The sequence below is a fragment of the Schistocerca cancellata genome, chromosome 8 (assembly GCF_023864275.1).
Source record: "Schistocerca cancellata isolate TAMUIC-IGC-003103 chromosome 8, iqSchCanc2.1, whole genome shotgun sequence".
In the NCBI taxonomy this organism is placed as follows: domain Eukaryota; kingdom Metazoa; phylum Arthropoda; class Insecta; order Orthoptera; family Acrididae; genus Schistocerca; species Schistocerca cancellata.
Window position 1 is genome coordinate 517900109 of NC_064633.1, and position 12647 is coordinate 517912755.

Sequence of the window (12647 nt, forward strand, 5' to 3'; positions counted from 1 at the left end):
AAAGCCAAACATTCCACCGTGACACTATCAACAAACTGGTCTCTCGGTGGGAGAAACGTGTCCGTTGAGAGGGTGACTAGGTTGGGAAATAAACCTGTACACATGAAGAATAAAAATGTAGAATGTTAATGAAGTTTGCTTTATTTAATCAGCTTCGAGAGTTTTCGCATAATTATATTCGAAGGCTTTACCTTTAGCACACCCTCGTAATAGTGGCATGATAGGTACACAAATGTCACATTCTGAAACGGGAAATTTTAAACGAAAGGTGTGAAGTGTACTGAAAAGTACTGCCCGTCCTGTGTTCACAGGGATTTATAAATATTCCTTACACAAGTAGTGGGCGTGAGGGGATCGTTCTTCTCCGATAGAATCCTGCATTTTAAATTTTACGAATTAAAATGAATTTCATCGATTCCTTCTTTGTGATGTCTAATTCTTCTCAAAAAATGGTTCAAATGGCTCTGAGCACTATGGGACTTAACACATGTGGTCATCAGTCCCCTAGAACTCAGAACTACACTCCTGGAAATTGAAATAAGAACACCGTGACTTCATTGTCCCAGGAAGGGGAAACTTTATTGACACATTCCTGGGGTCAGATACATCACATGATCACACTGACAGAACCACAGGCACATAGACACAGGCAACAGAGCATGCACAATGTCGGCACTAGTACAGTCTATATCCACCTTTCGCAGCAATGCAGGCTGCTATTCTCCCATGGAGACGATCGTAGAGATGCTGGATGTAGTCCTGTGGAACGGCTTGCCATGCCATTTCCACCTGGCGCCTCAGTTGGACCAGCGTTCGTGCTGGACGTGCAGACCGCGTGAGACGACGCTTCATCCAGTCCCAAACATGCTCAATGGGGGACAGATCCGGAGATCTTGCTGGCCAGGGTAGTTGACTTACACCTTCTAGAGCACGTTGGGTGGCACGGGATACATGTGGACGTGCATTGTCCTGTTGGAACAGCAAGTTCCCTTGCCGGTCTAGGAATGGTAGAACGATGGGTTCGATGACGGTTTGGATGTACCGTGCACTATTCAGTGTCCCCTCGACGATCACCAGTGGTGTACGGTCAGTGTAGGAGATCGCTCCCCACACCATGATGCCGGGTGTTGGCCCTGTGTGCCTCGATCGTATGCAGTCCTGATTGTGGCGCTCACCTGCACGGCGCCAAACACGCATACGACCATCATTGGCACCAAGGCAGAAGCGACTCTCATCGCTGAAGACGACACGTCTCCATTCGTCCCTCCATACACGCCTGTTGCGACACCACTGGAGGCGGGCTGCACGATGTTGGGGCGTGAGCGGAAGACGGCCTAACGGTGTGCGGGACCGTAGCCCAGCTTCATGGAGACGGTTGCGAATGGTCCTCGCCGATACCCCAGGAGCAACAGTGTCCCTAATTTGCTGGGAAGTGGCGGTGCGGTCCCCTACGGCACTGCGTAGGATCCTACGGTCTTGGCGTGCATCCGTGCGTCGCTGCGGTCCGGTCCCAGGTCGACGGGCACGTGCACCTTCCGCCGACCACTGGCGACAACATCGATGTACTGTAGAGACCTCACGCCCCACGTGTTGAGCAATTCGGCGGTACGTCCACCCGGCCTCCCGCATGCCCACTATACGCCCTCGCTCAAAGGCCGTCAACTGCACATACGGTTCACGTCCACGCTGTCGCGGCATGCTACCAGTGTTAAAGACTGCGATGGAGCTCCGTATGCCACGGCAAACTGGCTGACACTGACGGCGGCGGTGCACAAATGCTGCGCAGCTAGCGCCATTCGACGGCCAACACCGCGGTTCCTGGTGTGTCCGCTGTGCCGTGCGTGTGATCATTGCTTGTACAGCCCTCTCGCAGTGTCCGGAGCAAGTATGGTGGGTCTGACACACCGGTGTCAATGTGTTCTTTTTTCCATTTCCTGGAGTGTATTTAAATCTAACTAACTTAAGGACATCGCACACATCCATGCCCGAGGCAGGGATCTGAGGTCATCAGTCCCCTAGAACTCAGAACTACTTAAATCTAACTAACTTAAGGACATCGCACACATCCATGCCCGAGGCAGGGTTCGAACCTGCGACCGTAGTGATCGCGCGGTTCCAGACTGTCGCGCCTAGAACCGCTCGGCCACACTGGCCGGCGTCTTTCAAACAACTCTCACAGTGGTTTTAGTTCTTCAGAATTGACGGACGAGCCCCGCCTACAACATCGTTCGACGGACAAGTAGGCTTCTCGCAGATGCCATTGTGTTGGAATCCAATGCCTCTGTGTTCTTAGGCGCTCCGCCGTAAGACAAATGGCACGCAGCGGCTGCTTTCGCATAGTCATACGGGGCGTCCCGAACGACCACCGATCGCTACTGCACTAACGACCTCGCAGCACTTGGCTGCCGGGCTGCTGGAACTTCACGACTCATTCCTTGGATGCCTGAGGCGTGTCGGCGGCATACCATCGCGGCTTCCATTCGGAAAATAAAACTTAAAAGTCCCCACCGCAGTTTCAGATCATTCTCGAGGGCACATGACTCATGCTATAAAACAATATTCTACTCTTATCTTGACATCTATACCTCCCAGATCACTGTGAAGTGTACGGCAGAGTGCACTTTTAATATCAGGGGCGATCAGGGCGGTTCCTTCGGAGATCGTGGAACGTGGCGTGACTCCGATACGGGTTTAGAAACACCGACGTGTAGGAGATGGATTAGTGGAGCTTTCGTGCCTTTCCGATGTGCGTGCACTAAATGTGGAAACGTGAACTATGGCGACGTTATTACCAAATGCATCCAAACAGGACCAGTGAGATGTTACTCCGTCTTGGCTTCCGGGGGGCACACACTGGTAGCCATCCATCGGAGAATGAATAACATGTATGGGGCAGCACGTCTTTCCAACACCATCATTATGCAGTAATGCGCCAAGTTCCGGCTGGGTGCTGCTGCCGCTTCATGGTAACGCACTTCCTTACGTCGCAAATCTCGTAGCGCGTAATTTACGGCAGTTCATGTGCGAGCACCCGTTCTGTAGTCCCGATCCCTCCTCAGGCGACTATTGCGCCTTCGGTCCCCTAAAAATGGCCTTGAAGGGCTGATGATTCTTGTCGCGCGACGACGTGCAGCAAGCAGTTACGGACTTATTCATGCAGTAGGACACGCTGTTTTACCAAACGAGTATCTTCAACCTGGTACGTAGGTGGGATGATTGCCTCAGTGTTCACGGCAAGTTTGCCTGTCTGGCATACCGATTCTGGACTGTACGGCCTTCGAACTGAAACTTTTTGATCACCTCTTATATTAAGATTTCTACACAGTTCTTCCACAGATAGAGTGTGCGAAGAATGACTGCTTACGCACACTTGTGTGTGGTAGCCGGAATCTGTGGATTTTATAACGACAGAATCATTGTGGTGAATGAGTGGAAGGATTTGATGACTACTTGCATGTTTTCGGACTTCATGGATTATGAGGCTGAGATTTATGAAATATGGATCCTGTTGGGAGGTTGTCACGTTGTAACCTCCCCGTGAAAATTAAAAAAAAAATGATGATAATGAAAACGTGTGCCAATGTTGACTTCCCACAAAACTGAATAATAAAAATGAGCCAAGCGTAACCTCCTTGCAGAATTAAAGAATAATAATGGCCCAAATGTAAACTCGCCACAAAATTAACGTTAAGAAATGAAGATTGCTCATCAAACCCACAATAATGTTAATTAGGTAATGAACCACGAACTGACTGTAACATCTCAACACAAATAATTAAACCTGACAAATTTTATAGGTACAGCAGCGCTGACCTACGGCCCTGTGAAATGATTAAACCTGATAAATTCTTACTTCAGTAAAACTCATTCTGCTCTTATTTTTGGCACAGCTTCGTGCAATGCTGGCGTGTATTTAATTCTGATTCTTGGAGGAAATGCATAGGAAACATTCTTTGAATTGAAATGAATCTTTTTCTTCAAAAGGGTGGATAAACTCTTTAAATTGAAATGATTACTTTTCTTTAAAAGATTTACTTTGTAAAAAATTATTATTGGGGCATCTCTTGAACAAATTAATTACAATTAACAGATGTTATTGGCTGAGCGCAATGCTGCTTCATTACCTTCGATAACAATATACCTCGTCCTGAATCGTGACCAGAGATGGAGGGAGAGCACGCCGCCGACCCATGTCGACGCCCGCTCAGTACAACCGTCCACTCGCTACAACTACTGCCGACAGAGTGCAACTCGCAACTGCTCTTACCGACTCGCTACACGCTACTACAATCGTCTCCCGCGCTCTACTACTCTCGAACTGAACTCTCGCGCGGTCAAGCGCAGACTAGCAACGATAAATAACTCTCTGGTCAGAGATTCTGTCATGCCTCGCCATCGCTGGTAATGAATACATATGAAACGTACGCGTTTCAACGTCTGTTAGAGGGAGTCTGGTAGGCTGGGTGTTGTTTCCACTGTTTTATGGTCTGATACTTACTTATTGTTTGATGAGAAACTGGTCAGTGGGATTTCTTTTGTCAGATCTGCACCTTGCGATACCAGGAGCGTGCGATGACGGCTGTTGTTTCTGGAGCTCGTGTAACTGGTTTTGTTGTCAGAAGTGACGGCGGTACTCACGATGGAGCTACTGGTGGAGTTGGTAATCCTCCTGGTAAAAGGGCTGGTGACGGAAGTGGACGTGGCGTTGTTGATGACGCTGGCGACGGTGATCTGATGGATGAGAATGCGGTGCTGATGTAGGAGTCAGTGCTGCCGTTGTTATTAGTGCTAGTGGAATATAGTGGTACAGGTGACGGTGTTAGAAATAAAACTGAATATTGGGCTGGCGTGATTGGTACCACTGTGGCAGTTGTACTGTGGTTCACGCTGGAGTTGCAGATATTGTGAACGAAAAATGGCTACGTTTGATGATTATGGGCATGTTACTGAGAAGACTGAGCAATGAGGTGGGAAGGAAAGATGGGGACAGCAATGGTGAAAACGAATAGGGACGAGGGATATGTGAGTACAAGAATGGTGTACAGGTTAACGCTATGGACTATTATAGTGGTGCTGGTGATCCACCCTGGTAAGGAGAGATCAGGAAGAGCGGTACAACGGCGGTATGACAGTCGGTGGCGATACCAAGTGAGGAGCAGTGTGAAGGACACGCTGAATAAACAGACAGTAGTGAATGTGTTTGTTACTATGCAGAAGACTGCACGGACGGCGAAAGCACGGCGGGAGACTATAGCGATGGCGATGGCGAAGGAAAAAGATGTCGGTGGTTATGACGTTGACAGGTGATTGCAGGAGGAGAATGTGATGTCTGACGATGACAACAGCGTATTACGTGTATCAAATGGCTCTGAGCACTATGGGATTTAACATCTATGGTCATCAGTCCCCTAGAACTTAGAAGTACTTAAACCTAACCAACCTAAGGACATCACACAACACTCAGTACGTGCATCAGTAACTATCCAAAAACGTTCATTAAAAGTATGTACAGGTAATTTAGCTGATTCATTTACTCTTTTATTTAGAAATTGTTTACATTTGGCAGCAGCCAAGCTACCGCTCTTGTCTTTTGATCCCATAATTGTACAACTCAATATTAGTTAGCTTAAGAGCTTAGAATAGGTGATGATGTTTACGACAAGGTGATGATCATGTGATGTATGGTCTTTTCATTACGAAGAAGTGATGCCTTTATGGTAAGGAACTAGCAAGTTGTTTGTCTTGTAGAGAATTTGAAGTAGATTGTTCCTGTGAATTGACATGGGTAGATGTTATAATTGACAGCCAGAATAAATTGACAACTGGTTTCTTTTACCAATCACACGATCCAGATGATTCAGTTGCTTAACAGTTCAAAGAAAACTTGAATATCACCTCAGATAGGTAACGCACTCATACAGTAGCAGTGGTGACTTCAGTCTACTCTCGATTGGTCATTTCGGCTAAAAGTAAACGATCAAAGCAGGTGATCGATATAAACACCGCCATAAATTGCACTAAATGCTTTCTCCGAAATTTATTTCGATCCACCAAATAGGTCAGGAGGGTACTCGAAGTATATATGGTTGCGAAAACGGAGGAGGAGGAGGTTAGTGTTTAACGTCCCGTCGACAACGAGGTCATTAGAGACGGAGCGCAAGCTCGGGTTAGGGAAGGATGGGGAAGGAAATCGGCCGTGCCCTTTCAAAGGAACCATCCCGGCATTTGCCTGAAACGATTTAGGGAAATCACGGAAAACCTAAATCAGGATGGCTGGAGACGGGATTGAACCGTCGTCCTCCCGAATGCGAGTCCAGTGTTCTAACCACTGCGCCACCTCGCTCGGTGCGAAAACGGTCTTGCTCTCTTCACAACAAATAATCCTGAGCAAATAGATAGCATCATGGTGGATACAGGGATTAGTGACCACAAGATAGTTGTAGCGTTGTATAACACGACCGTTACCTGAGCGAAACTTGTATGTTGTGATATAGCAAACGACAAGACAATGCAGGCGGCAATAACCTCGCGTCGTTGCAAGCCCTGTCGGGAACAATTTCCAAATATGTCCAGTATTTACCCGATACCAGGAAAAGGCACGGTTCTCCTGCCAGCGTTAAAAACCGTTTCGTTTAGGTACGCAGCATCGTGTGATCTAAAATTCGCCTGTCGTAAACTGGTCAGTGACTACATTTTTTTTTAATGTGAACTTATCATTTTGAAGTATCAGTAACTTTGGGCAATAGCAAAATGAAAACAAGTTTGTTATTAAGCTATGCTAACGGATTATAAGATTCAAAAAGAAATCATTTCCTTTTACTGGACAGGTTCCTCAAAAAAAATGAGAAAGACTGCAAAGCAGATAACAAGGGAAGAAACGAACATAGGGGATTTTAAAATTTATGCGAAAAGAAAAAGTGTTACTGAGAAGCTAACTGCAGTGACGGATATAGTGTTGCTCCATCTACATAACAATTTATTTTAAAAATGGTTCAAATGGCTCTAAGCACAATGGTACTTAACATCTGGGTCACCAGTCCCCTACTTAAACCTAACCAACCTAAGGACATCACACACATCCATGGCCGAGGCAGAATTCGAACCTGCGACCGTAGCGGTCTCGCGGTTCCAGACTGAAGAGCCTAGAACCGCTCGACCACACCGGCCGGCTAGCAATTTATTTTAGGCACACCATATGAATTTAAATTTCCTTCCTTGTGTATCAAACGATACAGTTGCGTGGAGCAAGCAGCACTCTGTGTTGAACTGGGAGATATGAAAGAATATCGAATCGGTGCTGTACCGCAGTCGTGCCAATGTGAACTACTGAAGTCGATTAAAATTCGTCTCTATGCTCCCCAGGAAAGTGGGTTGCTTGCGCATCACATCGTGAGCCATATTAGATGGTCACTGTGAGAACCGCGGGTAACGTTGCCAAATCAAGAGTAACAAGCCGACTTGCTGGATACACGGAATGGAACCAGAAAGAAAAATAAAGACTAAGACCTACTTCAACGCGCAGTAATGCACCTGAAGGCTGTGCAGAACACTTAGCAATGAATACAAAAGCTTCGTTCAAGACATTGGAAACAAGAGAAAGGCAGACCTTGCGGAAAATCCTAGACCCAATGAAAGAAAATGGTGAATCAAGGAGGTGGCACAACCATGAACACATGGCGACAGACACCATTCACAGGATGATGAATGGCCACATTGACCGTATGATTTCTACACGATCGAATGAAGTAGGCGTGGTTCACCGAGGTAGAAAAAGACAAGCAAGAAGTGAGGATATCCATAAACACATTCTGCTCAAGCAGAAACTTGAAGAGCAGCATGGTTTCCAAGGAATGCCAAAACTAAAAACTGGCAAGATGCAGACTGAGGCGAGGAAGGAACAGCTTAGTGAGTTAGGAGTAATGAAAATCATACACTAATATGGGGTGTTTCCACCCTTCTTTACGACAACTTGAACTCTGCTGGGGACAGTATCAGCGAAAGTTTTGAATGCCTGTGGAGGAATGAGAGCCCGTCATTCCTCAGGGTCCGGAACAAAAGGTCTGATGCTGGTCGCCAGGGTCTGGAGAGAAGTCGTCGTTTAAACTGATTCCAAAGATATTCCACTTGGTTCAAGTTGGGACACTGGGAAGACCAGTCTATTTCAGGAAAACCCTTGCCTTACGGTTGCTGCTTTATGGCAGGTGTGTTGTCCTACTGATACAAACATACATCGCCTCCGAAAGGTTCCCCTGCTGTACGCAGTAGACTGTGGTGTAACATATGCTCATATTCTTGCGCATTTCACGTTTCGCTAGGCGCAATAAGAGGGCTACGCCGCTACCACAAAAAAAAAAAAAAAAGAATAACCGTAACGTAACACCAGTTCGTGCGTAATTTTCTGTTGAGATTCTATATGGAGACGGGTAAGGAACTTCGGGGATTCTCCTACAGGTGACGACAGAGTATAAAGTGATTCATCACTCAAAGTCAATCGTTTCCAGTAATCCACTCTCCAATGCCATCGCACTTTTACACCACATCAAGCGTCGCTTAGGATTGACAACGGAAATGTGTCGCTTATGAGAAGATGCTCGACCATTGACACCCATTATTTTCAACTCCCTACGCAGTCATCGTGCCAGCTGTAGTGCTCGAAAGACTTGGGAACTCAACCGTTTTTCCTTGTGCTGATTTCGCGCAATTTTACAACCACCCCCGCAATGCTCAACGGTTCCTTCTGTCAGTACCTGAGTCCTGCCAGGTCTTAGTTTGGCCGCGGTTGTTCCTTCACGTCTCTGCTTCACAATCACGTCACCAGTAGTCGACCTGGGGAGGTCTAAGAGGGTTGAAATGTCCCTGATGGATCTGATAGTCAACTGGCATCCAGTGACTAGTCAGTGTCTGAAGTCGCTGATCTCTACTGACTGATCCGATTTGTTGTTACTGTTTCTGTATTGTCAGACGGTACACCCTGTCTCCTTTATTACTGGCTCTGAGCACTATAGGACTTAACTTCTAAGGTCATCAGTCCCCTAGAACTTAGAACTACTTAAACCTAACTAACCTAAGGACATCACACACATCCATGCCCGTGGCAGGATTCGAACCTGCGACCGTAGCGGTCACGCGGTTCCAGACTGTAGCGCCTAGAGCGCCTTTTATACTGTCTGGTCCGCCTCCTGTGATGTCTAATGATCAGTTCACCATTATGTGGAGGTGTCCAGACACTTTTGATCAGACAGAGTATTTCAAACTGTACACACATCCAGCACGAAGAAAATATCCGATAATTTGTTGTTCCTGTAACTTCAAGAGATTGACTATGGAAACGAAACGTTGAGTTAGGGCTGATGCAAACTGTGGTGTCACCGCTAGACACCACACTTGCTAGGTGGTAGCCTTTAAATCGGCCGCGGTCCGTTAGTATACGTCGGACCCGCGTGTCGCCATTATCAGTGATTGCAGACCGAGCGCCGCCACACGGCAGGTCTAGAGAGAAATGGTTCAAATGGCCCTGAGCACTATGGGACTTAACTTCTAAGGTCATCAGTCCCCTAGAACTTAGAACTACTTAAACCTAACTAACGTAAGGACATCACACACATCCATGCCCGAGGCAGGATTCGAACCTGCGACCGTAGCGGTCGCGCGGTTCCAGACTGTAGCGCCTTTAACCGCTTGGCCACCCCGGCCGGCAGGTCTAGAGAGACTTCCTAGCATTCGCCCCAGTTGTACAACCGACTTTGCTAGCGATGGTTCACTGACAAAATACGCTGTCATTTGCCGAGACGATAGTTAGCATAGCCTTCAGCTACGTCATTTGCTACGACCTAGCAAGGCGCCATTACCAGTTACTATTGATACTGAATCATGTACAGTCAAGAGCAACGTTCACCATTTATGGATTAAAGTTAAGTATTCCACCAGCTACGTCCGTTTTTCTAAAGTCTAATTTCCTTGTCCTGTTGCAGACCTCACGCCAGCCTGCGTGAGCTAAAACGCGTGCCTTTCGGCTTCCTCTAATAATACGGTGTTGGCTCTCCTGCCAACCCACAGCACAAACAATGTCAGTTCCCGACTGCAGAAGGAAGTTCCGAGTATACACCGCACTAGATGTGCAGGGTCCCCGCTAACAGACTTGCCTTAAACGCGACACTGCTGATGAGTCAGTTAATTTTACGGAGTGGGCTGCACTTCTTACATCCGGCAGGGCCCGGCGCTAACAGTTCGGACCGGACAGCTCCAGGAAATGAAATGCGGTGTCGGGGACCGGACGAGACTTTCACGGCATGTGGGAGTCGTGCGTCGGCGGCGCGTGCTACTGGAGGTGACGACGCGTTCTGCCGCCATAATAGCAGGCCCGTGGTGGCGGCGTGGCAGCCGCCTGCCGCCGTAATGAGCCGCACTCCGGGTTTCCGGGAGTCCGGCGCGTCAGCTGCGCAGGCGGAGCAGCCGACAGCTGGTGCGGCCGTCGCGAGTCCAGCCACGCTCCAGCCACTCCACGGGGCGTGCGACGCGCTCGCTCTGCGGAGAGACGGCAGGCGCACTGGAGTGGCGTGGCGCGGACGCCGTTGTTGCTGTCGTGGTTGTTGTCACCCTCAGTCCGGACACAGGTCTGATGCAGCTCTTCCCGCTAGTCTATCCCACGTAGCCTCTTCATCTCTACCATAGCTGAATTCTTTTATCTTGGCGGCTCGCGCATGCCCGCCCAGACGCGGGAGATTGCTGCGTTGCCAGTTGAAAACGACGCACGCGCCAAGAGAAGCAGCGCCATAGTATAGCATAGTTCGCAAACTTACGTTTCGGGGGGAGCGCGCAGTTTATGAAGTAAAGCCACCACGGCCGCATTAACCCTTTCGCTGCTGCAGAGACGTGCTCCCCGCATTCCGTACCTTGCGCGATTTTGTCATCCGCCTGTGCTGACACATGGTGTTCCGACTGCTTTGACACACTTACCATTCGATTTCAGGAAAACTATTTGGCCCAAAAATTTAATTTTTACACATCTTCTTGACTGATACCTTCCCCCCATAAATTACTTAATTTTGTTTCCATGTTCAACGCAGTTATTATGCAGCATTAAATGTAGCAAACCATTGCACGAAATTTGGAAGAGTTTGCAGAGGTAAAAGTCCATAACGTATACTTCCGTATGGTCGATTTTAGTTGCCACAATGTTGAGAATGAAATGTGGACAAGATACGTAAATTTCATATAAAATTTACTGTACAGCCATATCTCAATTAATGAAAGTAGCAAATAGGTGTCGTATGTAATATTGAGAAATATTCCACCTTTCGCGACTGCAATAAAAGTTTTATTTTTACCAGAGTGATTTTGCTTATTTCTAAAAAGTTCTGATTAAAACAAAATTGGCGAAGTACACAAAACTGAATTGTGGACGTAATAAAACACAGAAACTGAAACATATTGTCAGTGAGGCGCGGTGCCCAAACAATTTGTGTTTGTCACAACGGACAGCAAATGCTTGCCAAAACATAGATCAGTCGACGAAAACATTGAATATGATGATGTTGCCAAAGCAGCGAAGCGAAGAATTGCGTCAGACAATCAAGAAGCTCGGCAACGTACGAGCCGAAATTCTGCTCTAAATAATACTTTTAATACTGTCGCAAAAGAATATATCTCAACATGAATAGTAAAACAGCGACTGCGGAAGAAAAGATATACAAACAAAACAGGTAACATGAATAGTGTATGTGTGCCTTTTCATTGTTTTTAATTGCTGTGAAAAGAAATATTGGAGGGCAAAATTAGAAAAACCGAAAACTTATTATGATTATAATGAAGAGACAAAGCACTAGAAATTTCAAGAAATTACATTCAAACGAATAAAATTCATGAAGTAAGACATTTCGATATTGTTTTTAAATAAAGAAAATATTAAGCACCAAACAAGGTTTGAACTCAGATCCTTTTTTTTTTTTTAAAGGAATGGGGAAGGGTATTTCTAGTAGGGTGCCGACGGTATTTTTTTAATTAATTTCTTTCATTAATTTATATAGATATCAATGTGCGAACAGTCATAGTTAATCAAGCCTGGAAAACTAAAACAGAATGAAGACACCATCGAAGATAGTAAACATAAATAACATGAAAATAAAGCCACCACTTCGTAGTTAGGCTTCCCAGCGACTGCGCCCACTGATAAGGATTGTTCAATATACGATCGTTTGCAGTTCGTTCTGACCTCATCTACCACTGCCTGGAACATTCCAGCTACACGGCGGGCTGTGAAAGGCACTCCAGAGGTAGTTTGCGAAGCATTGTCGATATCTGGTATGCCCGGAAATAGCATGATGTCTTTCTTGCAAATAGAGCCAGAAGTCAAGTAAGTTCTTGTGTCCGTCACGACAGAGGTAATGGACTGCATGTCCACGTATCCAGGTTACAGAGCTGGTTCGAGTCGTAGGGTAAAATGTCTCATCCGGAAACAATAACGTGCGTGCAGATATATGCTCCGGCCTAACTCGCAAGAGATAAGCCAGCATCTGCCGCACAAGGTGCCAAACCGGTTCCGCCTCTCCACAGCTGAGGCGGTGCTCGTCAGAATCTACTGTATTGCAACCCACACAATTGGGAGATTCTGCCATGTGGATATTGTAGAGACGTTCTTGCGTCACCAG